Raw genomic sequence first — 27,525 nt, forward strand, 5'->3', positions numbered from 1 at the left:
TGGTTATTTTAATTGTAACTGGGATTAAGATGTCTGATGAGATGCGCTGTTTGGCGGATTTGAGAAATTGAATGAGCCGTTGACGTCACATTAATGAATGAGGATAAAGAGATAAACTTCATTCAAAACAAAGGATATTCTAAACATGGGTCTCTCGTTCATTAATGTATAAACAATGAATTTATCCCATCTGGCACAGTGGTGCAGCGGTAGTGCTCAAGCCTGCCAACCCAGCGACCGGGGTTCAAAACCTGGTGTTTCCAATATGATTTTTTTGAATATAATATTAATGATTATACGCCAAAGTAGCCTGGTTTTAAGTTAAAATATTATAAATCTACATGCATTGAGGATGTCATTCTTTATATAGCTCTCAACGTGCACCAAATTGAATTATTCCTATATTGCAAAAAGAAGGAAAAGACTAGGGTCTCGAACCCCGGTCGTCTGCGTGATAGTCAAAACAACAACCCGTTAGACCACATTGGAGATAAGTTAAAGATCGACTATACATCAATCAATGGGTAAGAGAGCCGTATCGTAATTCTGTATAAGTTTAACTAATTATTTTCGCTAGCAAGATCTCATTTGATTATTCAATCCAGCAGGCAAATTTAAAGAAATATAATCTGATTGATTGAGGTAATGAGGGACTTAAAATTTGCCTATAGATAACGCATTTAACTTGTCGGCGAGGCGATTGAGCCGTATTGCAATCTGTCAATAAAGTTTTAAATCAATTAATCAATCAATGCCGTTAGAGAATCAGGATCTCTGCCATCGATACGTGCTGGCTTTTCGCCTGAAGCGGCCGCGCGCATTTAGCCTGAGTCGCAAGTCTGGCTTGAGTTAACGAGACTGAATCCACCTTCGAGGAACAGGAAAATCCCGGCTTCGAACATCGGGTTAACTGAAGCTGGATAATGACATCTTGATCGACTTAGTTGAACCAGGTACAAGAAACAGGGCCCTGAGATCCTCCGTTATCTGGGGGCTGTGTTGGTTGGTCCCTTTAAGCTGCACACCTTTTGCACCATCTTTTAATCCAGCTGTTTGCTGTTCTCTGATATTTTCGGACATTTCGATGATGCGTCGCTCGACACTTCGAGCTGACATGGGGATATCTTTTATCCTTGATTTGATTGTCTCTTTGTTTGGCAAGCCTTCAACATAAGTACACACAGCACGGTCCTTCTGACACACAAACCCGTAGTAGTCTGTCCACGAGGGCTGGAATGCCCGAATTTCCTTTGCTTTAACTTTCTTAGCTGTGCATCATGACAGAATGCAACCGCGGCAGCACTGTGTGATTTTACCTGTGAACTGCGCGAGGCCAGCTGACTGCTGGGATGTACCATGTATTAGCTGTCATAGGGGTGTGCAAACCAGTCAACTTACAAAAAAGAGCCTGTTCAAAGCGAAGTAAAAAAAACTAAAAAAAAACTATTATTATTATTTTTGATCACTGGGGCACAGCTGATCAACACTGGGTAGTGGTCTAAATACGCCGATGGGTCAGAGCATCCCAACAAGACATGTGACCCATGAAATCTATTGCAATTAAAAAAATGATTGTACCCTCGCTGCGGTTTACTGTACTCAGCCTCGACATGTTTACCGTTCATGTTTATCCCAGTCTGCTCACACTGGGGAAGAGCTGCAGATAACTGTGCTGAATCACTGGTTAGTGGTGGTTACTATCCAAAACATTGTGGACTTTAGTCATCCTGTCACCCTGTGGGGTGGACCTAGGGAAGAGAGGTGAGAGCTGTTCGTATTTGTGCATACTCTACAGGGGTTGCGTAACTGTGTGTGTGTGTGTGTGTGTGTGTGTGTGTGTGTGTGTGTGTGTGTGTGTGTGTGTGTGTGTGTGTGTGTGTGTGTGTGTGTGTGTGTGTGTGTGTGTGTGTGTGTGTGTGTGTGTGTGTGTGTGTGTGTGTGTGTGTGTGTGTGTGTGTGTGTGTGTGTGTGTGTGTGTGTGTGTGTGTGTGTGCCGTGCGTGCGTGCGTGCGTGCGTGCGTGCGTGCGTGCGTGCGTGCGTGCGTGCGTGCGTGCGTGCGTGCGTGCGTGTGTCTGTGGCAAATACTGTTTGTATATCTGTTTGTGTGATTGTTTGCTAAACATACCCATATGGATGGGAGAAAGAGAGAGAGAGGGAGAGAGAGAGAGGGAGAGCAAGCGAGAGAGTGTAACAAACAGCACGTGTGTGTAGCAGGGTGGAAATGTGGGACCAGCTGTTCCCATATCAAGAGAAACAATGACGGAATAATCCCACCCCTTTTATTCCTCGCCACTATTTGATTATCCGTCCAGCTCTGAGACGCGCTCTGTTTGCATCTCGTAATCACCGTTTATTAGGCTGCTCCGCGTCGTTAAGATAATATGATTGTCTCCCTGATGTAGAAGTTGTTATGATTTTTTTTTTGTTATTCATGAAGCACAACGATATATATACAAGATACTGTATCTTGTCAAGAGCTCTGGAAATGAAAACAAAACAAACACAGTTCAACTGCATCTCTCCACTCTCTCCACCTATAATGATGTTTGTGATCTGTGTGTGTTTGACCTACAGGCTCTTAATGGTTTTGTCCTGGTCGTCACCGCCGATGGAACCATCTTCTACTCCTCTCACACCATCCAGGATTACCTGGGCTTCCACCAGGTACTGTATGTCCCCTCTCTCTTTCTCTCCGTCCTGTGGCTCAGCGCGGGGTCAACCCTCGGCCATGTGTGTCCGTCGTCTACCTTAAGTTTAGTGTGCCTTTACCAGTCATTGCATTCTATAAGGACTAAACAGGCATGTGACAGGACAGCTTGATCGCCTTTGGGGTCTTGACAGACTAATGCCAATTAATGGCACTGGGTCACCGCTGTGTGTGTGTGTGTGTGTGTGTGTGTGTGTGTGTGTGTGTGTGTGTGTGTGTGTGTGTGTGTGTGTGTGTGTGTGTGTGTGTGTGTGTGTGTGTGTGTGTGTGTGTGTGTGTGTGTGTGTGTGTGTGTGTGTGTGTGTGTGTGTGTGTGTGTGTGTGTGTGTGTGTGTGTGTGTGTGTGTGTAATTCATTAACAGACCAAATCAATCATCAATTGACTGATTCATTCATTCATTTAAACATGTTAGCTCATTTGAAAACGTCATGCAAACCACATTGTAGGCATTTTACACTGGGTGCTTTGTGCAGAAATAGATGGTCGAATCGTGGTTAATGAAGTGCCACAGTCCTAAGCGTGCTATAATTAGGAACAAACTGGTGACATGGGATTTCCTAAGCTTACAGGTCCTTTCAGTGAACCTCACGTCGGTGGTAGAGCAACTACATTTACATTTACATTTACATTTAGTCATTTAGCTGACGCTTTTATCCAAAGCGACTTACATGTTCTGTACGACAAGCCATCAGGAAGGGCACAACTCTATCAGCTGAGCAACAATGTTCATCAAAGTGTTGAGTGCTACGGTGTAGGTTAGTTTATTAGGACAAGTGCATGACAGTAAAATTTGTTAGTTTTTTTTTTTTTTTTTTTTTTTTTAGATAATCGTTGAAGAAGTGCGTCTTTAGTCGACGGCGAAAGATTGGACGTGTTTCGGCTGTCCTAACTGGGGTGGGTAGTTCATTCCACCATTGTGGGGCAAGGACTGAGAATAGGCAACTTCTCTTTGATGACCCTCCCGGAGCTTGGATAGGAGTAGGTCTGAGGCGGCCAGAAGATGCAGAGCGTAGGGGTCTTGAGGGTGTGTAGTTAGAGACCATTGACCGGAGGTAGGCGGGAGCGGTTCCCTTTGCCGCACGGTATGCTAGGTCGAGGGCCTTGAAGCGGATTCGTGCAGCAATGGGGAGCCAGCTATGCATGGCTGCTACAGTGATGCTGTGATTTAACACAGTCGCTTCTCTTCCATTATCCTAAAAGTAAACAATGTCATATTTAGAGCTGAACGAGTTCTAGAAATTCTAAGTCAACAAATAATCACAGGATTTTGTCGACTAATTGATCAGTTGATTTTGTCGACAAATCTGTAAAATTGTGTTTCCTACACAGAAGGCCCATTTTAAAGGTGACATTATGATAAATGTGACATGTTATGATAAGGCGACATGTTATGCTAAACGTGACATGTTATGATAAAGGTGACATGGTATGATAAAGGTGACATGGTATGATAAAGGTGACATGTTATGCTAAAGGTGACATGTTATGGAGAATGTGTTACCATTGACTGAAGGAATGCTCGTTGTCTGGTCAATGTAACATAATAAGGAGACGGTAGCCAAAGTAACCAACAAAAGATATTTAATTAATATTTACCATGGTTTTTGTGATCAAAGGGTAAAAGGGTAACATAAAATAATGACAAACAAAACACAAAGCTGTACAAACAGGATGAGCATCAGAGACTTCTTCTTCTTCTTCTTCTTCTTCTTCTTCTTCTTCTTCTTCTTCTTCTTCTTCTTCTTCTTCTTCTTCTTCTTCTTCTTCTTCTTCTTCTTCTTCTTCTTCTTCTTCTTCTTCTTCTTCTTCTTCTACTTCTTTTTTTTTTTTTTCTTTTTTTGTGTATTTTATTTTTTTATTATTTTTTAAACAAACACATAAACAAACATGACAACACACGACAACACACGACAACATCCAGACCTTTCGGCACATTTTTTCCGGTTGAAACCATCGTGATGCTATCAGTTTTTTAGCCACTGTAATACCAGCTAAAACCAATCTCTTTTGTTGTATAGGTACTGCATATTCAAAAACATCATTCAGCAGTAATATAGAGGGGTGTACAGGTATATTCAGAATTAAGAGATTTGATAATTGCTGGGTCACTTCTTTCCAGAATATCTTAACTGGTGGGCAGTCCCAATACATGTGCATAAATGTCCCCTCGTCCCCATTTGTACATAAGGAGCATTTGGAGTCTTGTTTAAGACCCATTCTGTTCAGTCTTATAGGAGTCAAGTATGTCCTATGAATATAGTTAAGATTGATTTGTTGATGGTCCGGGTTCCTTGATGCAAGTCGAACATTTGCCCAGGCTTCTTGCCAATCAAAATCTTTTTCTAGGTCTGGTATATCCCTCCTCCAAACAGAGTCTAGGTGGAGGGTTTCATACGAAGCCGTTAGTAATTGATGATAAAAATCTGATACAAAACCTCTCGATGTCTCTCTTTCATAGAAAAAATTGTGGTATCTGTGGTGTGCAATTGGTGTCTTTAATGGAACACCCTGAGTCTTCAAACATATCAATAATTGTGCGTAAAAAAGAAATGTGGAACCGGTGAGATTAAACTTTTTTTCTATTTCATCATAGCTACAAATACCTTTGTAACTGAGGGGTACAATTCCCTGACTGTATTACTAGATATGATACTTACTACCACTACCTTTGTACTTAATATTCGGCCACCCAGTACACGGCATAAATATATTATCATGAACACTCTCACGTAGATGAAACGGATCCAACACAAATGTACGAATTAGAAACAGGTCTTTATTTCCTACACAGCGATGGTGTGTAGAATAAGCACTTAATCACTTAATTACATTTATGAATTGAAATAGTATGCACTTTTATGGCAAGGAGTATTCGTCGGTATATCAATAGAGAATGTCCAATCTCTGAAGGCGCAGGTGGTAAATATACGACCTGGAATAGTTAAGGAATAACAGCAATGATACTTTAATGATTATAGGCTGGATACACTAGAGGGGGTTAATCCGGTCGCTTGTAAGCCGACAGGAGTAGGAGGGGGGGGGGGGGTAGAATCCAGCTGCCTCGTCCGGCCAAGGGTATCCCAGGTGAACCCACTGTAGTGCCGTTCAATGCGCCGGCGATCCTTGGACCACAGATGAAAGCAGGTGGACTCTTTGTGGGCCGGCTCTCTCCGGTCCACGGGGGAGAGACGTGAAGAGACCTCGTCTTGCAGAGCGTCTCCTCACCTTGCGTCCTCTCCAGGGGGGGGGGGTTCCAACACACGGCAGTGTCGGGGGTCTTTATCCATGGAATAATCAAAGTATCCAAAGCATAATCCGTGCCTGGGAAGGCGGGCTGTCGTCGGTAGAATAATCCGGTATACAGGTCCACTCGCTCGTCGGCTCTGGGGCTCCTCGGGTGCAGCTTCACATAGGGTCAACCACCCTGGGTAAGCAGCCAGTTCTCTGCCCGAAACGATGGGGTACTGACTACGGTAGTATTCTCACCGCACGAAGCACTATATATTAACAGACTATTATTAGCTTAATAGACTACGTCCAACTCGACGATATAGTGCCAAATATGACTATTCAAATATTAATATACACGATGTCTCAATACCGATGGTAGGCGAACTTGGCCTTACTCCCACACGTGGCGTCGCGGGGAGGCTTTACGTCTGTGACTCTATTGGAGGGTAAGAAACTGGACTGAAAAGAAAGTCCTACTTTAGTAGCGCAGTATATATACGCACTATGAACAAATAGTCCCATTAGTGGTGCGGTAGCCAAATTCCTACGCGGAACTAGGACTTGTTCGTACATGTCGAGCGGTACGTTTGAACTGGGTCTGAGGGGTATGGCAGCCTGGCACCAAGGTCTCGACCAATAGTAGAATGGAGACTATTATGGGATGTTCAGTAGGCTAGAATGGATATTCAATGCATATTGTACAAGGAATATACAAGGGATATCAGGGAATATTAGAGAATATACAAATACAATTAAATATATATATATAAATAAATATATATATTCGGTTTAATCTGGCCCTTCACAACAGCCACCCCCTGAATAGGTCCCAGACCTAATCAGTTAAACAGAGACAGATTAATCGCGTTGTCTATTTACACATAAGGGTTTGCTGTAGGGGTCAGTCAACTTCACAAAGTCATAGGGTTGTAGGGTCATGGTCATCATCGATTGTGTCTGGGAGTCGAGGCAGTTCTATGAGCCTTGCCACGGGACGGGTGTAAGTGCGACCCTGGACGAGCACTTCAGCTGCTCGGACCTTGCCGTCGGCACCGGTGATCACTTTGCTTACGCGGCCGGCCGGCCACATAGCTCTGGGCAGTGATTGATCAATAATCATGACGACTGTTCCTTCTGTCAAATTGTCTCTCTCCTTTACCCCCTTCTGGCGGGTCTGTAGAGACGGTAGGTAGTGCAGTAGGAAACTGTTCCAAAACTTGTCGGCTAATACTTGGCTGTACCTCCACATTCGTCGGCCGTTCGCTTCTTCAGGCCGGTACATGGTCTGGGGTAATGTGGGATCTAGCCGCCCCATCAGGAGTGTGTTGGGGGTAACTGGGTCGATATCCGCCACATCACTGGAGACATATCCGAGGGGCTTCGAGTTAAGTACTCCCTCAATCTCCGTGAGGACTGTCATTAGGACTTCTTCCGCCACAGTCTGGGCCCCAAGTACTGCGTACAGGGCTGTCTTTATGGAGCGCACTTCTCGTTCCCAAGTGCCACCGAAGTGGGGTGCGTTTGGGGGGTTGAATTGGAAATCAACCTGTGCTGGAGCGAGGTGGGTCTTAAGTTCTGGGCCCATAGCTTGGAAGCTCTCTCTCAGCTCTCTTTCGCCGCCTTTGAAGTTTGTCCCATGATCGGACAATAGGGTAGACGGTCTTCCCTTCCGTGATGTGAATCTACGGAAGGCCATAAGGAATGAGTCTGTGCTCATGGTCGGGAGAAGCTAGATGTGTATCGCTCTGGTGGTCATGCATTTGAATACAATACCCCACCGCTTCTCGGTTCCTCTTCCTTTCTTTATGTGCAGCGGGCCAAAGCAGTCCATACCCGTTGAGTGGAATGGCTTGTCACCGATTCGGAGGCGACATGGAGGAAGGTCAGCCATCCTTGGTATGCTGGGCTGCGCGCGCCACTTGCGGCAGTCTAGACATGTTCGTTGGAAGCGTCGTACCGCCTCTCTTCCTTGTAGGATCCAGTAACGACGTCTGATTTCCGCGAAGACTCTTTCTGCTCCTGCGTGATGTACATCCTCATCGTATTTCTTTATAATCAGCTCTGTGACCTTGTGTCGGCTGTTCAATACGATCGGGTATTTAATGTCATCCGGTAGATTGGGGGCTCTGCGTAGGCGACCACCCACTCTGATGAGGGTATGAGCGTCGCTCTCGGGGGCCAGGTGAATTAATCTGCTGTCGGATGGGACGGGCTTTCCTCCCTGTAGACAGGCCAATTCATCGGGGAACGAGTCTCTCTGGGCTCGCTGCAGTAGAAGCAATTCTGCTTCCTCGTAGTTAGCTGCTGACATATCAGCGGGGGACTTGCACTCCGGGTGGTACCGCAGGAATGTTCTTTGTTGTGCACTCTCTATGGACGTGCAATCGTTTATGTTAGGGTCGGTGGAGGCTACGGTGCTCAATCCACAGAACACAGACTTCTTAATTTCCACCTCCTCTGGACTTGCTTCCCTCGGGATAGGCATGGGCCACTGTCCTTCCGGGAGTCTTAGGAATGCGGGGCCGTCACTGTAGACATTGCGACGGGTGAGGTCATCCAGGGGCATCCCCCGGGTGATGACGTCAGCTGGGTTCTGTTTTGTATCAACGTAGCGCCACTCTGTTTCTCCGGTTAACTCTTCGGTTAAGTCTTGAATCTCGGTGACTCTGACTCCCACGAAGACTTTGTACTTGCATGAGTCCGATTTGATCCAGGCGAGTACCGTCGTGGAATCTGACCACAGGATTGTTCTAGACACCGGTATGGTGAGCTCACGTTGGATGAGCGTGGCTAGGTGCGCTCCGGCTAGGGCTGCGCAGAGCTCTAGACGTGGGATAGATTGTTGCTTGCGTGGGGCTATTCTCGAGCGGGCGAGGACAAATGCTGTGTAGATCTCTCCCCCCTGGTCTTGGGCCCGCAAGTAGGCTACTGATCCGTATGCGACCTCTGAGGCGTCACTGAAGACGTGTAAGTCCATTTTACATGTCTCTGGCCTCACCGTGGGTGGGAAGTAGCTTCGGCGCATATTAACGCCTGGGAGTGAGTGGAGCTCCATCTCCCACTCTCTCCAGGTGGATGCAAGGTGTGCGGGAATGGGGTCGTCCCAGCCCTGGTCCTTGTCCCACAATGCTCGTACAATCATTTTTGCCCTGGTGGTGTACGGTAGAATACATCCTAGCGGGTCATATTGTCGGGCGAGTGTTGTGTACACACTCCGTCTGGTGGTCGGCGCCGCCGCCGGCCTTCCCTGCTCCGTAGTCAGGGGCTTGTGTCTGTAGTGAAGCGAATCTGTTTTGAATCGCCACACCAATCCCAGGGTCATCTCCTGGGCTTCTCCCGGGATTGTAGCCATCCAGGTCTCGCTGCTGGCTGCCTTGTCCTCGGAGGAGAGGCTGCGCAGTACTTGCGGATCGCTGCTGGCCCACTGCCTGAGATCAAAGCCGCCTTTGATCAATGAGGCGCGGAGTTTAATCAGGAGAGCCTCGGCTTCTTCCTGGGTTGAAAGGCTTTGTAGACAGTTGTCTACGTAGAAGCTGTTCTTTACGCTGTGTCGGACCTCTTCGTCCGCTGCTGGGTCCTCTGCTACATGTTTCTGTAGTGCAAATGTCGCACACAGCAGGGGCTGCACGTCGTTCCGAAGGGGAGGACTTCCCATTGGTAGATGGCTGGGTGCTCATCTCCTGGCTTCTCTCTCCATAGGAACCGTAACAGGGGCTTGTCCGCCTCTACTAATCTCACCTGCAGGAACATTCCTTTAATGTCCCCGCTGATGGCCACCTTTTCCTGGCGGAAGCGGAGTAGAACGCCGAGTAGGGAGGGGCCGAGTGTGGGACCGGGCAGTAACTCTTTATTCAGATTTTGGGATGCGATCTGGTAGCTGCAGTTAAATACTATGCGGTCTTTACCGTTGTGATGGACCTTGTGGTGGGGCACGTACCACGATTCAGTGGTCTGGTCAGCCTCTTTAATGTCCATCTTTGTGACGTGTCCCGCTGTGATGAGCTTCTCAATCTCAGCGCGGTATACACTCTCTTGGGCGGGGTTCTTGGCTAAGCGCCGCGCCGTGTTCAGCAGGTACCGTTCTGTGGCGTCTGTCTTGGCGTGGAAAGTAGGCATTCCTTCTCGCCGCAGGAGTGGCGTGGCGTATCTCAACACGCCGTTGACCGGGACTCTCTTGGTCCCTGTCTCGAGGAGGTGAATGGCGTAAATGTCATCTTTAGAGCGAATGTCTTTCTTTCCATTCTTAAAGGGCATTTGTTCCAAGCTCCATAGCCGCTCTACGTGTTGCAGGAGTGCGGTTTCTCCCTCTGTGACTCGGGAGTGGAGACATCTAGTGGCTGTACTTCGGTTGAGAGATTTGGCGAGCGGGCCTTGGAGAGTCCATCCCAAATGGGTCTCGACTGCTGCAGAGCAGCCTCGGGGTCCGGTATGAACCCGGTCTATCGGGACAATGAGGTCTGCATGGTCGGAGCCTATCAACAGGGTCGGCATAGCATTGTCTATGAGCGGGATCGGTAACTTGCGCAGATGTGCATATTTCTCCATCAGCTTGGCGACGGGGTATGTGTACCGCGACAGTCCTATTTCTTGGCTGGTGAAAGCGTCTGCAATCTGGTACCGTCGCTCAGGCTGGCCGCTTGCTGCGATAGAGAATGAGACATTCTCGCCCTTTATCGTCTTCAAATCTCGTCTTATTGTCCGAATTGTCATTTGGGTTTCGCTTCCCCGCAGCCCTAGCTGGGCCGCAGCGGAGGCGAGCAGCAGGGTCTTCTCTGACCCGTCATCGAGGACGGCGTAAGTGTCCAGGACTTTATTCTGGTAGCTTAGTGTCACACGCACTACTTTTAGGAGTACTCGGGCTCCACTGCTGCTGGCGGGATCGATGTACATGACGCTCGCTTTGCGGCTGGATGGTGCAGGTGAAGGACGCCGTCTGTTACTGTCGTGAAGTATGTCCAGATGGGCTCCATCGCACTTGGTGCACCTTTTCTTTAAGCGGCATTCGGCTGCCATGTGTGAGCGCGCACAGCGAAAACAGCGCTTGTTGGACTTTATCCATTGACCTGCTTCCTCCGCGTTCAGCTTGGGGAAGGAGTCACATTGCGCTAGCCAGTGTTCTTTCTCACAGTAGGGGCACACTATCTTCCACTTCTCCGTTCTGGAGGGGGTACTGTGGCTCCTGCTGCTCGGTACTGACTCCGATTGGTGCATCACAGTCACCGATCTTCTTCCATCATTTAGTCGTCTGGTTCCTTCTCTGGAGCCAGGGGTGCTCCGTCCGAATGTATCTAGCCGTAGGCTGCTGACTTCTCTCGCCAGGAAGTCTGCTAGATCGAGGAGGTTCGGTTCGGGGCCATTCGGGTCTCTGTGGTCCCTCTGCCGCCTAAAGCGCTCCTGACGAGCGGGCGGCAGCTTCTCCAGAATCCTTTCCACATTTGAGTTGGCGTAAAGTTCATACTTCCCCTTCTCTCTTTGCGCTCCCAACATCCCTACCAGGGACTGCACTCTGATGGACAGGTCGTCCAGTGCTCGATTGTCTATTGCTGGGGGTAAGCGGTCGATGTGTCGGATCTCCTGGATCACGTAATCCCATATGCGCCCATACCTCTGGTCCAATGCTACCAGCGCTGCTGTGTATGGGGTGGTGGAAGTCGCGTAGGCGAGCGCTATATTATGTGCGCGGGGTACCTTTAAGTGCTGCAGTAGGATGGCGTATTTGTGGCGTTCATCCAATACATCCACCAACATGGTCTCCAGACACATGCGGAGTTCTGTATACTGGGCCCGGTTCTCTTGGGTGAAGTCGGGTACCATAGGCGTGCCAATGTATGACGCTGACTGTGGATACATCGGTGAGCGTTGGGGGAGAGGCCTCCTAGGCGAGTCTCCTCCCGCTCCTTGGTATGGGCTGGTACCGGCAGTGTACCATGGCCCGCTTGTCCAGGTGCTGTTCCTCGGTGCGGGTCGTGCGTCGTGCTCACCCGTGTATAGAGTCGGGGGTCTGTAGCGCAGCTCCGCGGGAGTATAGCCTGGGCTGTACCGGACCTCCTGGTCCGGTAGAGTACTGTGCTGTCTTCGGGCGTGGTTCTCCTCCTCTTCCTCTTCGTCTTCAGTTAGGTCATCCAGTGCTTGTAGTCTCTGGTTTAGCCTCTCCACAGGATATGCTGCTCCTTCCCGGTTGCTAGGTCTCGCTTGGACCGGTGGGGGGAGGTGGTCTGTGGGGGGTATAGACCTCGTCTGTTGGTCAAGTTCAGGGTTGTTTACTCGGCTAGGGGATGCCGCCCTGGAGGTGTGTCTAGACGAGTTCCTGGAGCCTCTGGCGGAGGGAGAGGGTGTTGTCCGTCTGATCAGCTGTTCTATTAGTTGCGACTGCTGTCTGTCGCGCGCTGCGTCCCGTTGAGCACCGGCTCGTTCTCGGGCCACATTCTCTTCCATCTGAATGCGTCTTATTTCTAGACGTATCTGCTCGTGTTCGCTTCGCTGCTGGATCTGCAGTCGATCGCGTTCACCCTGGAGTCTATCGCGTTCAGTAGAGGCTTTCAGGCTGACGAGGAATGCCTGCTGTAGTGTCCTCTCTGCCTCGCTGGGAGAAGGCGGTTGTATAGGGGAGCCTTCCCTCGGGGTACTCCTTGCGGAGCCTTGGAGTTCTATCTCCACGGTGCTCTCCCCGTCTTCTTCCGTGCCGAGTTCTCTCTCGGTAGCGTTGTATTCCTCCCGGGACTCATCGGGGACTACTTCTTCAGTACTGGCGGGGTGTGAAGTCATGTCTGGTTCCCACTGGTCCCCACCGTGAACTTGGTCAGTTACATTAGAGCCCGTAGGGGCCTCTATGGTCGGGGTAGTCTGGGCGTTGGGGTTAGACATACTTTTACTTTCTAGTTTTACCGCGTTTACTGTTAGTAGAAGACTAGGTTGTTGACTGACAGCGTAAGCCTCTAAGTACTGAGGGAGCCGTCGTTCGCGCTGCGGGCGTTGGTTAGGAGGATCGTTTCGTGGAGTGTTCATCATAGGCCATTTCAATATTAATAACACTATATTAATATTACACTAATTACCATCCGGCTCGAAGGACCAATTGTAACTGAGGGGTACAATTCCCTGACTGTATTACTAGATATGATACTTACTACCACTACCTTTGTACTTAATATTCGGCCACCCAGTACACGGCATAAATATATTATCATGAACACTCTCACGTAGATGAAACGGATCCAACACAAATGTACGAATTAGAAACAGGTCTTTATTTCCTACACAGCGATGGTGTGTAGAATAAGCACTTAATCACTTAATTACATTTATGAATTGAAATAGTATGCACTTTTATGGCAAGGAGTATTCGTCGGTATATCAATAGAGAATGTCCAATCTCTGAAGGCGCAGGTGGTAAATATACGACCTGGAATAGTTAAGGAATAACAGCAATGATACTTTAATGATTATAGGCTGGATACACTAGAGGGGGTTAATCCGGTCGCTTGTAAGCCGACAGGAGTAGGAGGGGGGGGGGGGTAGAATCCAGCTGCCTTGTCCGGCCAAGGGTATCCCAGGTGAACCCACTGTAGTGCCGTTCAATGCGCCGGCGATCCTTGGACCACAGATGAAAGCAGGTGGACTCTTTGTGGGCCGGCTCTCTCCGGTCCACGGGGGAGAGACGTGAAGAGACCTCGTCTTGCAGAGCGTCTCCTCACCTTGCGTCCTCTCCAGGGGGGGGGGTTCCAACACACGGCAGTGTCGGGGGTCTTTATCCATGGAATAATCAAAGTATCCAAAGCATAATCCGTGCCTGGGAAGGCGGGCTGTCGTCGGTAGAATAATCCGGTATACAGGTCCACTCGCTCGTCGGCTCTGGGGCTCCTCGGGTGCAGCTTCACATAGGGTCAACCACCCTGGGTAAGCAGCCAGTTCTCTGCCCGAAACGATGGGGTACTGACTACGGTAGTATTCTCACCGCACGAAGCACTATATATTAACAGACTATTATTAGCTTAATAGACTACGTCCAACTCGACGATATAGTGCCAAATATGACTATTCAAATATTAATATACACGATGTCTCAATACCGATGGTAGGCGAACTTGGCCTTACTCCCACACGTGGCGTCGCGGGGAGGCTTTACGTCTGTGACTCTATTGGAGGGTAAGAAACTGGACTGAAAAGAAAGTCCTACTTTAGTAGCGCAGTATATATACGCACTATGAACAAATAGTCCCATTAGTGGTGCGGTAGCCAAATTCCTACGCGGAACTAGGACTTGTTCGTACATGTCGAGCGGTACGTTTGAACTGGGTCTGAGGGGTATGGCAGCCTGGCACCAAGGTCTCGACCAATAGTAGAATGGAGACTATTATGGGATGTTCAGTAGGCTAGAATGGATATTCAATGCATATTGTACAAGGAATATACAAGGGATATCAGGGAATATTAGAGAATATACAAATACAATTAAATATATATATATATAAATAAATATATATATTCGGTTTAATCTGGCCCTTCACAACAACCTTGTTTGTTGAAAACATCTCCTAATGTATGTATGCCTTGCTTTTCCCATCTAGGGAATCTTATAGGTCGTTTTCTAATCAGGAGTGCATTGTTATTGAATAAGGGAGTATGATTATGCCATTTATGTGGATTAGAATATTTTTTTTGTGTTTCACGCCATATCCGGATCGCATGTGTAATTATGGGGCCAAATTTCAGTTCGCATTGCTTAATTGATATTTTGGTGTATACTATGTCCTGCAGTCTCTGTGGTGCTACTATATTTACTTCTAAATTTCTCCAGGATACTGATGCTTGGGGTTCAAACCAGGTTGTCAGTGGTCTTAAAGTGTACGCCTTAAAATAGTGGAAAAAATTTGGGATTGCCATCCCTCCGTCGGCTTTGTTTCTCTGTGCGGTGGATCTTTTTATACGTGGTGGTTTGTTATTCCAAATAAATTTATATGCGGAAGAGTGTAATTTTTTCCAGTAACCATCTGGAGGGGGTAACGGAAGCATTGAGCTGATGAAGTTGATTCTAGGTAAGACATCCATCTTAACTATTGAAACCCGTGCCTGTACTGAGTTTTTAAGTTTTGACCACCTGTCAAGGTCGCATTTTATTTTATTTTGGATTTCTGTGTAATTGTGTTTCACCGTTTGGCTTATGGTAGGGAATATTTCAACTCCCAAGCATCTAAAGTGTTTAACCATTGGTATTTCCCCTGGAAGACTTGTATTCTCTGCAGGGGCGTTCAGTGGAAGGAAAACCAACTTTGGCCAGTTTATTTTAAATCCTGATAGGTCGCCAAAGTCATTAATCAACTTGAGAAGATAAGGCATTGCGGTGTTAGGGTTTTGCATGAACAGTATTACGTCGTCCGCATATAGACTAATTTTGTGTTGTGTGCCCTTGATTACGATTGGTTCTATGAGTTGGGATTGTCTTATATATTGTGCTAAAGGTTCTAGTGATAAATCAAATAGTCCGGGACTAAGAGGGCAACCCTGTCTAGAAGAGCGTGATACCGGAAATATTCCGGAGGTGATTATACCTGTTGAAATCATGGCCGATGGGTCTTTGTATAATACTTTAATCATATCAATTAATCCTTTTCCTAACCCCATCCTTTCTAATACCGCCCATAGATACGACCATTCCAGCCTATCAAAAGCTTTCATTGCATCCAGGGACAGCATCGCCTTGGGTGTGGTGTCGTCCTTGCTGGCATCTAGTACGTATAGTAATCGTCTTATGTTGTCAGTGATCAAACGGTTTCTTATGAAGCCAGTTTGATCCGGATGAACTAAAGACGTCATATGCTTTTGAAGTCTGATGGCTAATACCTTAGAGAACAGTTTGATGTCGGTTCCGAGGAGGCTTACGGGTCTATAACTACCGCACTCTGTGGGGTCTTTGTCTTTTTTAAGGAGGACTGTTATGAGTGCAATATTGTCGTTCTTATGAAAGTTCCCCTCCTTGACTGAGTATAAAATCATATTAAGTAATAGGGGTCCAATTATGTCCCAACATGAGAGGCACATTTCTGGTGGGATACCGTCTCTTCCAGGAGCCCTACCACTTTGCATTTCGGATATGGCCTTCCTGAGTTCCTCTAGTGTGATTGGTGTTTCTAACTGTTTAGCATCATCCTCTGAAAGTTTGGGGAGGTTAATTTGATTAAGATATGTGTCCATTTTGTTTTGATCGAAGGTCGTTTCTGATTTATACAAGTTGGAGTAGAATTCTTTGAATGTCGTGTTTATTTCTTTGGTGTCTGTTACAAGTCCTTGTTGTGCTCTAATAGAGGTTATATCTGCAAATTTTGCATTAACTCTTAATCGCGTAGCTAGTAGGTGACTTGGTTTGGAACCTTGAGAGTAATGCTGTTGTCTTGTGCTACGTATTTGTACTTCAGATTGTTGTCTGTAAATGGCGTTAATCTCTATTTTTAGTAAATTAACTTGAGATTCCAGTCGAGCCGAGTCGTTATATTGTAAAGAAGTAAATAATGTAGAGTAGAGCGTTTCTAATTCCGCCAGTTTTGAGCATCGATTCTTGCATATTTTGGATGAAAAGCTATCCGTGAAATCCTTGATCATTCCCTTTACCGACATCCATAATATTCTAGGGTCCGGCACCGAGTTCACATTCTCTGGTAGGAATACTGAAAGAGCTTCTTTGAGTTGTGTAATGAATTCCTTGTTATTCAGCAGTGTTGTGTTAAAGCGCCATCTTGGGGCTCAGGATGATAGTACACCAAATGATCCTTTTAGGAGTAAATAACAATGATCTGATAATGCATTGGGTACCATCTCCACTTCATAGTTATCAAATAGTCTCGGTGTTGCGAAAACATAATCTATTCTGGATAGTGTTTTATGTCTTGCTGATCGACAAGAGTACTTCCGGGTCGTGGGGTTGAGTGATCGCCATAGATCGTTTACACCTGTATTCTTTGCCCAATCCTTTAACGCATTAGATGACTTTTTTTGTTCGTTGGAAAAGTTGGGATTAGATTTATCCAACCCACGGTCCCAAATGGCATTAAAATCAGCACCAATTATAAATGAGTATTCTGGAAGGTTTAACATTTCCCTAGTGAGTGCAGTGTAGACATTATTTTCGTATAGATTTGGGGCATATACCGCTACCAACGCTATTTTCCTATTCTTGTGTATAATCTTAGCTATGGTTATCCAACCATCTGCATCAGACCATACTCCCTTCAATTCAATATTAAAATTTCCGTTTCACGGCTATAGCAACTCCACGGGTTCTCGTTCCAAAAGAAGAGTGACTAATGTTATGGTATGTGTTGTCCGCTAACGTAGCTTTGTCTCCCACTAAAATGTGTGTTTCGCTTAAGAGAGCCACATCAACCTGTTTGTTTTTCATCAATGTGAGCACGCTTTTGCGTTTATGTTGATTATTTATTCCCCCAGTGTTCCAGATTATTATATTCAAACTAGCCATAATCTATACATATTGATTTGTATTTGTTGGTAATATTTCTGGAGTGCGAATTCACAATGGATTTATATCCCACTGTTGAGGTCCTGTTGAGAGCCGAGCATAAAAACATACATATATATAATAAAAAAAACCTGAACCCCCCTCCCCTACAGAGTCGTACAAGGTACCTATTTGATACCTCCTTCTCGTACAACCTCTTCCTTTCCTGCACCTCCGGTCTGCCCAGGATGAGCAATTTATCCTAATATTTCCTATGTATACTGTTGTGAAGGATCAGATTAAACCGAATATATATATTTATTTATGGATATATATTTAATAGTATTTGTATATCGTTTGATATCCCCTGTATATTCCTTGTACAATATGCACTGAATATCCCTTTAGTCTACTAAACAGCCCATAATAGTTTCAATCTACCATTGGACGAGAACCTGGCGCCAGCAGCCATACCCCTAGGTTCAAGTTCAATCGTGCCGACCAACATGTCGTGGCAAGCCCGGTTCCGCGTAGGAATACGTCTGGCGAAATACGAATGGTACTATTTGTTCACAGCGCATATATATATATGGCGCAAGTAAAGTAGAACTTTCTTTTAGTCCATTAGTTCTTTACCCTCCAACCTAGTAACAGACGCGAAGCCTCACCCACGACGCACGTGTGGTGCAGTAAGGCCTACTTGGCCTCAGAATAGGCATTGAGATATCGTGTGGATTAATAGTTGAATTGTCATAGTTTGGCACTATACCGTCGAGTTGGACGTATTTCTATTAAGCTAATAATAGTCTATTATGTATGGTGCATCGTTCGGTTAGAGTTATAAAGTGAGCAGCACCCCCATCGTTCCTGACGTTATCTGGAGTCTTAACCAGGCTGGGCAGACCACTTGTGGTGCTTGCATCCGAGGAGCTCCGGGCCAGGACGAGTGGACCTGTACATTGGATTACTTTACCCGGACGACGGCGAGCCTTCCACGGCTTGGATTATCTACATGCTTTGGGTGCTTTGATTATTCCATGGATAACGGCCAACACTGCTGAGTGTTGGAACTACCCCCCGGAGAGGAGTCCAGGTGAGACGGCGCTCTACACCAGTGAGGTCGCCTCACGTCTCTCCGTTGTGGACCGGCAGCTACCGTCCACCAGAGGGTCCAGCTGTATTCATCTGCGGACCGAGGTTCTGTGGGCATCGTGTTCAGGACTCTGAATTCTCCCAAGAAATCGTCGGCCAGATGGGATACCGCCAGCGGCTCTTCTAACCCCCCCTCCTACTGTCTTACAACCAGCGGGACCCCCCCCCCCCTTAGTGTATCCAGCTATAATCATTTAAGTACCATCGCTATAGTTCCCTAAAGAACCAGGTTGTATATTTGCTCCCTGCGTAACCAGAGATTGGACATTCAATGTTGATTTACCTACGAATACTCATTTGCCATACAAGTGCATTTCAAATCATAAATGTCGTCAAGTGAACGTTGTATATACCCTTTGCTATATAAAATATTCGATTTGTACATTTGTGTGGACTTCGTTTCATCAGGTGGGAAAGTGTTCATCATATCTATATCATGTACTGGATGGCCAGAAGTTAAAGTACAAGAGGTAGTGGTTTAATAATACCATACTTATCAATACAGTCAGGGAATTGTACCCCTCAGTTACAATTGGTCCTTCGAGCCGGAGGGTAACTAGTGTAATATTAATACAGTGTTATTAATATTAAAATGGCCTATGATGAACACTCCACGAAACGGTCCTCCTAACGTAGAACGCCCGCAGCGCAGACGACAGCCACCTCAGTACTTAGAGGATTACGCTGTCAGTCAACTACCTAGCCTTCGACAAACGGTAAACGCGGTAAAAGTAGAAAGTACAATTATGTCTGACCTTAACGACCAGGTTTCCCCGACCACAGAGGCCCTAGTAGGTTCTAATGTAACTGACCAAGCTCACGGTGGGGACCAGGAGGGAGCTGACATGCCTTTACCCCCCGCCAATACCGAAGAAGTAGTCCCCGACCAGCCCCGGGAGGAAGACAACCCTACAGAGAGAGAACTCTGCACGGAAGAAGAGGAGGAGAGCGCCGAGGAAATAGAGCTCCAGGACTCCCCAACGAGTACACCCAGGAGCGGCTCACCCAGGAGCGGCTCACCTCCACAACCGCCTTCCCCCAGCGAAGCGGAGAGGATGCTACAACAGGCGTTCCTCGTCAGCCTGACAGCCTCTACCGAACGCGATCGACTTCAGGGTGAACGCGATCGACTTCAGGGCGAACGCGATCGACTCCAAGCACAGCAACGGAGCGAAGAAGAGCGCATACGCCTGGAGATGAGACGCCTTCAGACGGAAGAGAATATGGCAAGAGACCGGGCCGACGCCCAGCGCGCCGCTGCCGGTGCCCAAAGAGAAGCAGATCTCACCAAGCGCGAAGTCGAGCGCGACAAGTTACAAGCGCAGCTAATGGAGCAGCTGATCCTCAAGGCAACACCCTCTCCCTCCGCCAGGGGTTCAAGGAACTCGTCGAGACAACAGTCAAGGGCAGCGTCTCCTAACCGAGCAAGCAACCCTGAACTTGACCAACAGACCAAGCCTATACCCCCCGCAGACCCCCTTCCCAGACCGGTCCAAGCGAGACCCAGCTACAAGGAAGGAGCGGCATACACTGCGGAGAAGAAGCTAAATAAACGACTACAGGATCTGGAAGACCTGATAGAGGAAGAAGAGGGAGAGGAGGAGAACCAAGCCCGACGACAGCACAGTACTCCACCGGACCAGGAGGTCCAGTACAGCCCAGGCTATACCCCCGCGGCGCTGCGCTACAGACCCCCGACTCTATTCACGGGTGAGCACGACGCACGACCAGCCCCGAGGAATAGCACCTGGACCAGCGGGCCATGGTACCCTGTCGGTACCAGCCCACAGAGAGGCGCAAGAGGGGACTCGCCTAGGAGGTCTCTCCCCCAACGCTCGCCGATGTATCAGCCATCCACGGCGTCATACATTGCCACGCCGTCGTTTCCAGACTTCACCTATGAGAATCGAGCACAGTACACGGAGCTCCGGATGTGCTTAGAGACAATGATGGTGGATGTCGCTGATGAACGCCACAAGTATGCAATATTACTGAAGCACCTGAAAGTACCGCGAGCGCACAATATAGCGCTAGCCTATGCCACCTCTACGACCCCATACACCGCGGCCCTAGCAGCGCTGGACCAGAGATATGGACGTATATGGGATTACGTAATCCAAGAGATAAGGCATATTGATCGCCTACCCCCAGCAACAGACAATCGCTCATTAGACGACCTGTCAATCAAAGTGCAGTCCCTGGTAGGGATGCTGGGAGCGCAACGGGAAAAGGGCATGCATGAGCTATACGCCAACTCTAACGTCGAGAGGATTTTGGAGAAGCTGCCACCCGCAAGACAAGAGCGTTTTAGGCGGCAGAGGGACTACCGGGATCCTAACGGCCCCGAACCATCCCTCCTTGATCTAGCCAACTTCCTGGCGAGAGAAGTCAGCAGCTTACGACTGGATACGTTCGGGCGGAGCACGCCAAGCTCCAGAGAGGGACCCAGGAGAATAAATGATGGAAGAAGATCGGTGACTGTCATGCACCAATCAGAGTCAGTACCGAGCAGTAAGAGCCACAGTACCCCCTCGAGAAAAGAGAAGTGGAAGATGGTGTGCCCCTACTGTGAGAAAGAACACTGGCTGTCACAATGTGACCTGTTCACAAAGATGAATGCAGAAGAAGTGAGTCAATGGATAAAGTCCAACAGGCGCTGTTACCGATGTGCGCGCAGTCACATGGCAGCCGAATGCAGCCTAAAGAAAAGGTGCAGTCGGTGCGACGGAGCCCATCTAGATATACTACACGACAGTAACAGAAGACGGCCTTCACCTGCACCATCGAGCGGCACCAAGGCAAGTGTCATGTACATTGACCCCGCCAGCAGCAGCGGCGCCCAAGTGCTCTTAAAGGTAGTCCGTGTGACATTGAGCTACCAAGATAAAGTCATGGACACTTACGCCGTCCTTGATGACGGGTCAGAGAAGACCCTTCTGCTCGCGTCCGCTGCGGCCCAGCTGGGACTGCGGGGGAGCGAGAACCAAATGACGATTCGGACAATAAGAAGAGATTTAAAGACGATAAAGGGCGAGAATGTCTCCTTCACTATCGCAGCAAACGGGCAGCCAGAGCGATGGTATAGGATTACAAATGCTTTCACCAGCCAAGAAATAGGACTATCGCAGTACACCTACCCCATCGCCAAGCTGATGGATAAATATGTGCACCTGCGTCAACTACCTATCCCGCTCATAGACGGCGCCACCCCGACCCTGCTGATAGGCTCCGACCATGCAGAACTCATAGTCCCGATTGACCGGGTCCATACAGGACCCCGAGGCTGTCCTGCAGCAGTCGAGACCCACCTAGGGTGGACACTACAAGGCCCCCTCGCTAAATCTCTCAACCGAACAGCAGCCACTAGCTGCCTCCACTCCAGAACCACAGAAGAAGACACCACACTCCTGCAGCATGTCGAGAAGAAAATTGACTGGCGACGTCGTGCGCTGCTCCGCGCCTCCCTGATCAAAGACGGCTTTGATCTCCGGCAGCGGGCCAGCAGCGACCCCCCAGTATTGCGCAACCTCAACCCAGAGGTCGCAGAGGACCCAGCAGCAGATGAAGAGGTCCGACACAGTGTGAAGAACAGTTTCTACGTGGACAACTGTTTACAAAGCGTTTCGACTCAAGAAGAAGCCGAGGCTCTCCTAATCAAGCTACGCGCCTCCCTGATCAAAGGCGGCTTTGATCTCAGGCAGTGGGCCAGCAGTGACCCGCACGTATTGCGCAGCCTCTCCCCCGCGGACAAGGCTGCCAGCAGCGAGACCTGGATGGCGACCATCCCAGGAGAAGCCCAAGAAATGACACTAGGACTAGTCTGGCGCTTCAAAACAGACTCGCTCCACTATAGACACAAACCCCTGACTCCAGAGCAGGGAAGGTCGACGGCGACACCGACCACCAGACGGAGTGTGTACAGAACACTCGCCAGACAATATGACCCGTTGGGATGTATTCTACCTTACACCACCAGGGCAAAGATGATTGTACGAGCACTATGGGACAAGGACCAGGGCTGGGACGACCCCATACCCGCACACCTTGCCTCAACATGGAGAGAGTGGGAGACGGAACTCCGCTCACTCCCAGGCGTCAATATACGCCGCAGCTACTTCCCATCCACAGTGAGGCCAGAGACACGCAAGATTGATCTACACGTCTTCAGCGACGCCTCCGAAGTAGCCTATGGATCGGTGGCCTACTTGCGTGCCCAAGAGAAGGGAGGAAAGATACACACTGCTTTCATCCTGGCTCGCTCAAGAATAGCCCCACGAAAGCAACAATCTATCCCGCGTCTAGAGCTCTGCGCAGCCCTAGCAGGAGCGCATCTAGCCACGTTAATCCAACGTGAACTCACCATTCCGGTGCACAGAACAATCTTGTGGTCAGATTCCACGACAGTACTCACATGGATCAAGTCTGATTCATGCAGATACAAAGTCTTCGTGGGAGTCAGAGTCACCGAGATTCAAGAGTTAACAGAAGCAGCGAGCTGGCGGTATGTGGACACCAAACACAACCCAGCTGACGTCATCACCCGGGGAATGTCCCTGGATGACCTCACCCGTCGCAACATCTACAGTGACGGACCAGAATTCCTCAAGCTCCCGGAAGAAGAGTGGCCTACGCCCACCCCACGGGAAGCAAGTAAAGAGGAGGCTGAGAACAAGAAACCTATGTTCTGTGGACTGAGCACAGTCGCCTCCACAGACCCCAACATAGATGACTGCATTACCCTACAGAGTGCGCAACTAAAGACATTCCTGTGGCACCACCCAGAGAGTCAGTCCACCACTGACATTTCAGCAGCTGACTACGAAGAAGCAGAACTTCTTCTACTACAACGAGCCCAGAGAGACTCGTTCCCCGATGAGCTAGACTGTCTACAGGGAGGAAAGCCCTGAAGTACTCGTCCAAGGGCGAACTTACATACGACCCGTGGCGAGGCTAATAGAACTGCCCCGACTCCCAGATACTATCGATGATGACCATGACCCCATGACTTTGTGAGTTGACTGACCCTTACAGCGGACCTTGAGTGGTAGACAGTGCGGTTAATCTGTCTCTGCTTAGCTAATTAGGTGGGACTAATTAGGGGGCGGCTGTTGTGAAGGATCAGATTAAACCGAATATATATATTTATTTATGGATATATATTTAATAGTATTTGTATATCGTTTGATATCCCCTGTATATTCCTTGTACAATATGCACTGAATATCCCTTTAGTCTACTAAACAGCCCATAATAGTTTCATTCTACCATTGGACGAGAACCTGGCGCCAGCAGCCATACCCCTAGGTTCAAGTTCAATCGTGCCGACCAACATGTCGTGGCAAGCCCGGTTCCGCGTAGGAATACGTCTGGCGAAATACGAATGGTACTATTTGTTCACAGCGCATATATATATGGCGCAAGTAAAGTAGAACTTTCTTTTAGTCCATTAGTTCTTTACCCTCCAACCTAGTAACAGACGCGAAGCCTCACCCACGACGCACGTGTGGTGCAGTAAGGCCTACTTGGCCTCAGAATAGGCATTGAGATATCGTGTGGATTAATAGTTGAATTGTCATAGTTTGGCACTATACCGTCGAGTTGGACGTATTTCTATTAAGCTAATAATAGTCTATTATGTATGGTGCATCGTTCGGTTAGAGTTATAAAGTGAGCAGCACCCCCATCGTTCCTGACGTTATCTGGAGTCTTAACCAGGCTGGGCAGACCACTTGTGGTGCTTGCATCCGAGGAGCTCCGGGCCAGGACGAGTGGACCTGTACATTGGATTACTTTACCCGGACGACGGCGAGCCTTCCACGGCTTGGATTATCTACATGCTTTGGGTGCTTTGATTATTCCATGGATAACGGCCAACACTGCTGAGTGTTGGAACTACCCCTCGGAGAGGAGTCCAGGTGAGACGGCGCTCTACACCAGTGAGGTCGCCTCACGTCTCTCCGTTGTGGACCGGCAGCTACCGTCCACCAGAGGGTCCAGCTGTATTCATCTGCGGACCGAGGTTCTGTGGGCATCGTGTTCAGGACTCTGAATTCTCCCAAGAAATCGTCGGCCAGATGGGATACCGCCAGCGGCTCTTCTAACCCCCCCTCCTACTGTCTTACAACCAGCGGGACCCCCCCCCCCCATAGTGTATCCAGCTATAATCATTTAAGTACCATCGCTATAGTTCCCTAAAGAACCAGGTTGTATATTTGCTCCCTGCGTAACCAGAGATTGGACATTCAATGTTGATTTACCTACGAATACTCATTTGCCATACAAGTGCATTTCAAATCATAAATGTCGTCAAGTGAACGTTGTATATACCCTTTGCTATATAAAATATTCGATTTGTACATTTGTGTGGACTTCGTTTCATCAGGTGGGAAAGTGTTCATCATATCTATATCATGTACTGGATGGCCAGAAGTTAAAGTACAAGAGGTAGTGGTTTAATAATACCATACTTATCAATACAGTCAGGGAATTGTACCCCTCAGTTACATATACCATAGGATCTATGCTTTAATTCTAATTTAATAGAATGTCACCTGTGACCAAGCCTCTCTCCCCTTAATGTAATTATAACAGAATGAAAATTATACCTCGATTGGTATATTCATTTAAACCTCTTTTTTTTTTTTTTTAACCTTCTATTAAAAATTTTTGGTTACAACATTTCAGAATAACGAAATAAAGAATAAGAAATAGTGCTGTTTAGAATTAGATATCGAAAACCCATCTAATCCGGGAATATCTACTTAATTTTTTAAACACCTTTGTATGTTTACACATCTAAACAACAAGGAGATTTTAAATACTTGTATGCAGATAGTCCACCGTCATGCGTGATCATTAATCTGTTATGGTGGTCGTTGTTCTTCACGTCTATTTCATGACCAAGACTCATATCATTGTTATTTCACGGGGCCATCCTTGAAAAAGGTATTGTATTCCATAGTGCTGTCAGCCGCTCGTTACTTGCTGTTTGATGCTTTAATGTTCCAGAACATTCTCGTGCCCTAAAACAACAACCATCCAGTGTATTCCAGAATATTCCGTTATGACTCATAGCCTTCATGTAAGAAAAATAGAGTATAAAAATCTAGAATGTTCCAAAATGGTCGGTATCAAATCAAAATCTGCATATTACCGTGAATCTATATTTATATGGTGTTTAGCGTTTTATATCAAATTACTTATTTCTCAATGTTGTCAAAAGTTTGTATGTTGCCGTTTTTTGATGTCCATGCAATTGTAGAGTTATCCGTGAAAGATGAATCTTGTCATCCACTTTATATTCTTTTTGGTGTTTTACGGCGGACGGCCACCATAATTTACCGCCACCTACCGACCCGGAAATCGGGCCAGTCTTCCATTCTCCCTTCTCTAACCCCTACTCTAACTACCTAACCTACAAAACAATTACCTACAACCACACCGTTCACCATCCCTGTCCATCTACATCATACTATATACCCCACTCTCTGAATCACGTATAATTCAACTTCTAACTAACTCCCAACCCTCACCTCCATGGAGTGCAGCTAATGCTGCTACTACCTAATTGAGCCCCCCTCTGCGAGACACTCCTTGCCCCCTTCTGGCTGACTGTGGAGTCCTTGGTCACCCTCAGCCCCCAACTTCAATTCCCTATCCACCTCCTCCCATGTCAGACCTACCATACCCAAATGTTGAACCGCTATCCTAACAATCATCCTTACTCTATCATTTCTACCCTCAATCTTTGCAGCAACATTAACCACCCCTGCCACGAAGGCCACAATACTCAATTTCTCCTCCCACACCCTCTCTCTATCCTCCTGCCCTACCCTTTCTGCCACACGCCCTTCTCCACACCCCTGCACCCTATCTTGACTTCCCTGTCCTACCCTCCTAGCCGCCTCCACATACGATAACTTACCCTCCCTTCTAACACTCTGAACCACTACCTCCCTCTTCATCACCTCACACCCCCTAAACGCTACACTATGCTCCCCCCCACAACTACAACACTTCAGCTTCACTCCCTCTCCACACTTCCCATAGTCTTGCTCCCCGCCACACCTAGCACACCTCTGTCCCTTCTTACATGAAAAAGCTATATGGCCAAACTCCTGACACCTATAACACCTAAGAGGACTCTGAACAAATTCCCTAACCCTAAACATCCTATACCCTACAAACACCACACTAGGAACAACCTTACCCTCAAACTTAATCACTACCGTCTCCGTCTCTATCCTATCTGCTCCCCTCTTCATCCTTTCTGCACTCTTAACTATGCCATTACGCCCGTCCCTCCCTAATTCTTCCACCAGCTGCTCTACGCTAACCTCGACCGGTGCCCCAGCTATCACCCCCTTACATCCCCCCTCCCTCTTCTCCCCTACTCTCACTACCTCACTTATACCCACTCCACCAATGCTCCTCATCTTCCTAGCCATCTCCACCTGCCCTACACTACCACACCCTACGGCCAGATTCCCATCCCCAAAAACTCTCGCATACTTTACCTCACCTAATTGCTCAACAACAAGTTTGGGCAACTCGAACATCCCTAATTTCCTCACTCCCCCCTCCCCCTCAAACCTAACCACTATATGAATCACTTCTGCACTATCATTTCCTCTACCCTCACCTTCTGACCCACTCGAGCTATCTCCCCTACCCTTCTTCCTCTTTATCCCCTTCCCACTGTCCCTGCTCCTCTTCTCCACCTTATTCCACCCTTCTCCCCCGCTCTCACCCCCCTCCATACTGTCACCATCTGACTCCCTTCCCCTGTCACGACCGTCCCCGTCCCTATCGACTCCTCCCTCGCTCTCACTACCCTCCCCAGCTCCCGACGTCGAAAGCAGTTCATCACATATCAGCAAGGCGGCCACATCCATCTCCTCGTCACCGTTATAGCCGTCAAACTCGACCCGGCACTTTTTTCCTTCGATCCAGGAAACAACCCCCGGGTACCTCTTGCCGTCCCC

The 27,525-nt window shown here is 47.9% G+C and overlaps 1 pseudogene across 1 annotated transcript in view; it reads left to right on the forward strand.

The window, feature by feature from the left end:
* LOC311228477 (aryl hydrocarbon receptor-like) overlaps positions 1 to 27,525 on the forward strand; it is a 91,803-nt pseudogene that overhangs the window by 53,381 nt on the left and 10,897 nt on the right. Inside the window, exon 4 of the transcript in view lies at positions 2,576 to 2,665. The product of the transcript in view is annotated as an aryl hydrocarbon receptor-like (transcript). The remainder of the gene's footprint in view (positions 1 to 2,575; positions 2,666 to 27,525) is intronic.

This window comes from Notolepis coatsorum (genome assembly GCF_963971535.1).
Source record: "Notolepis coatsorum genome assembly, chromosome: 5".
NCBI lineage: Eukaryota > Metazoa > Chordata > Actinopteri > Aulopiformes > Paralepididae > Notolepis > Notolepis coatsorum.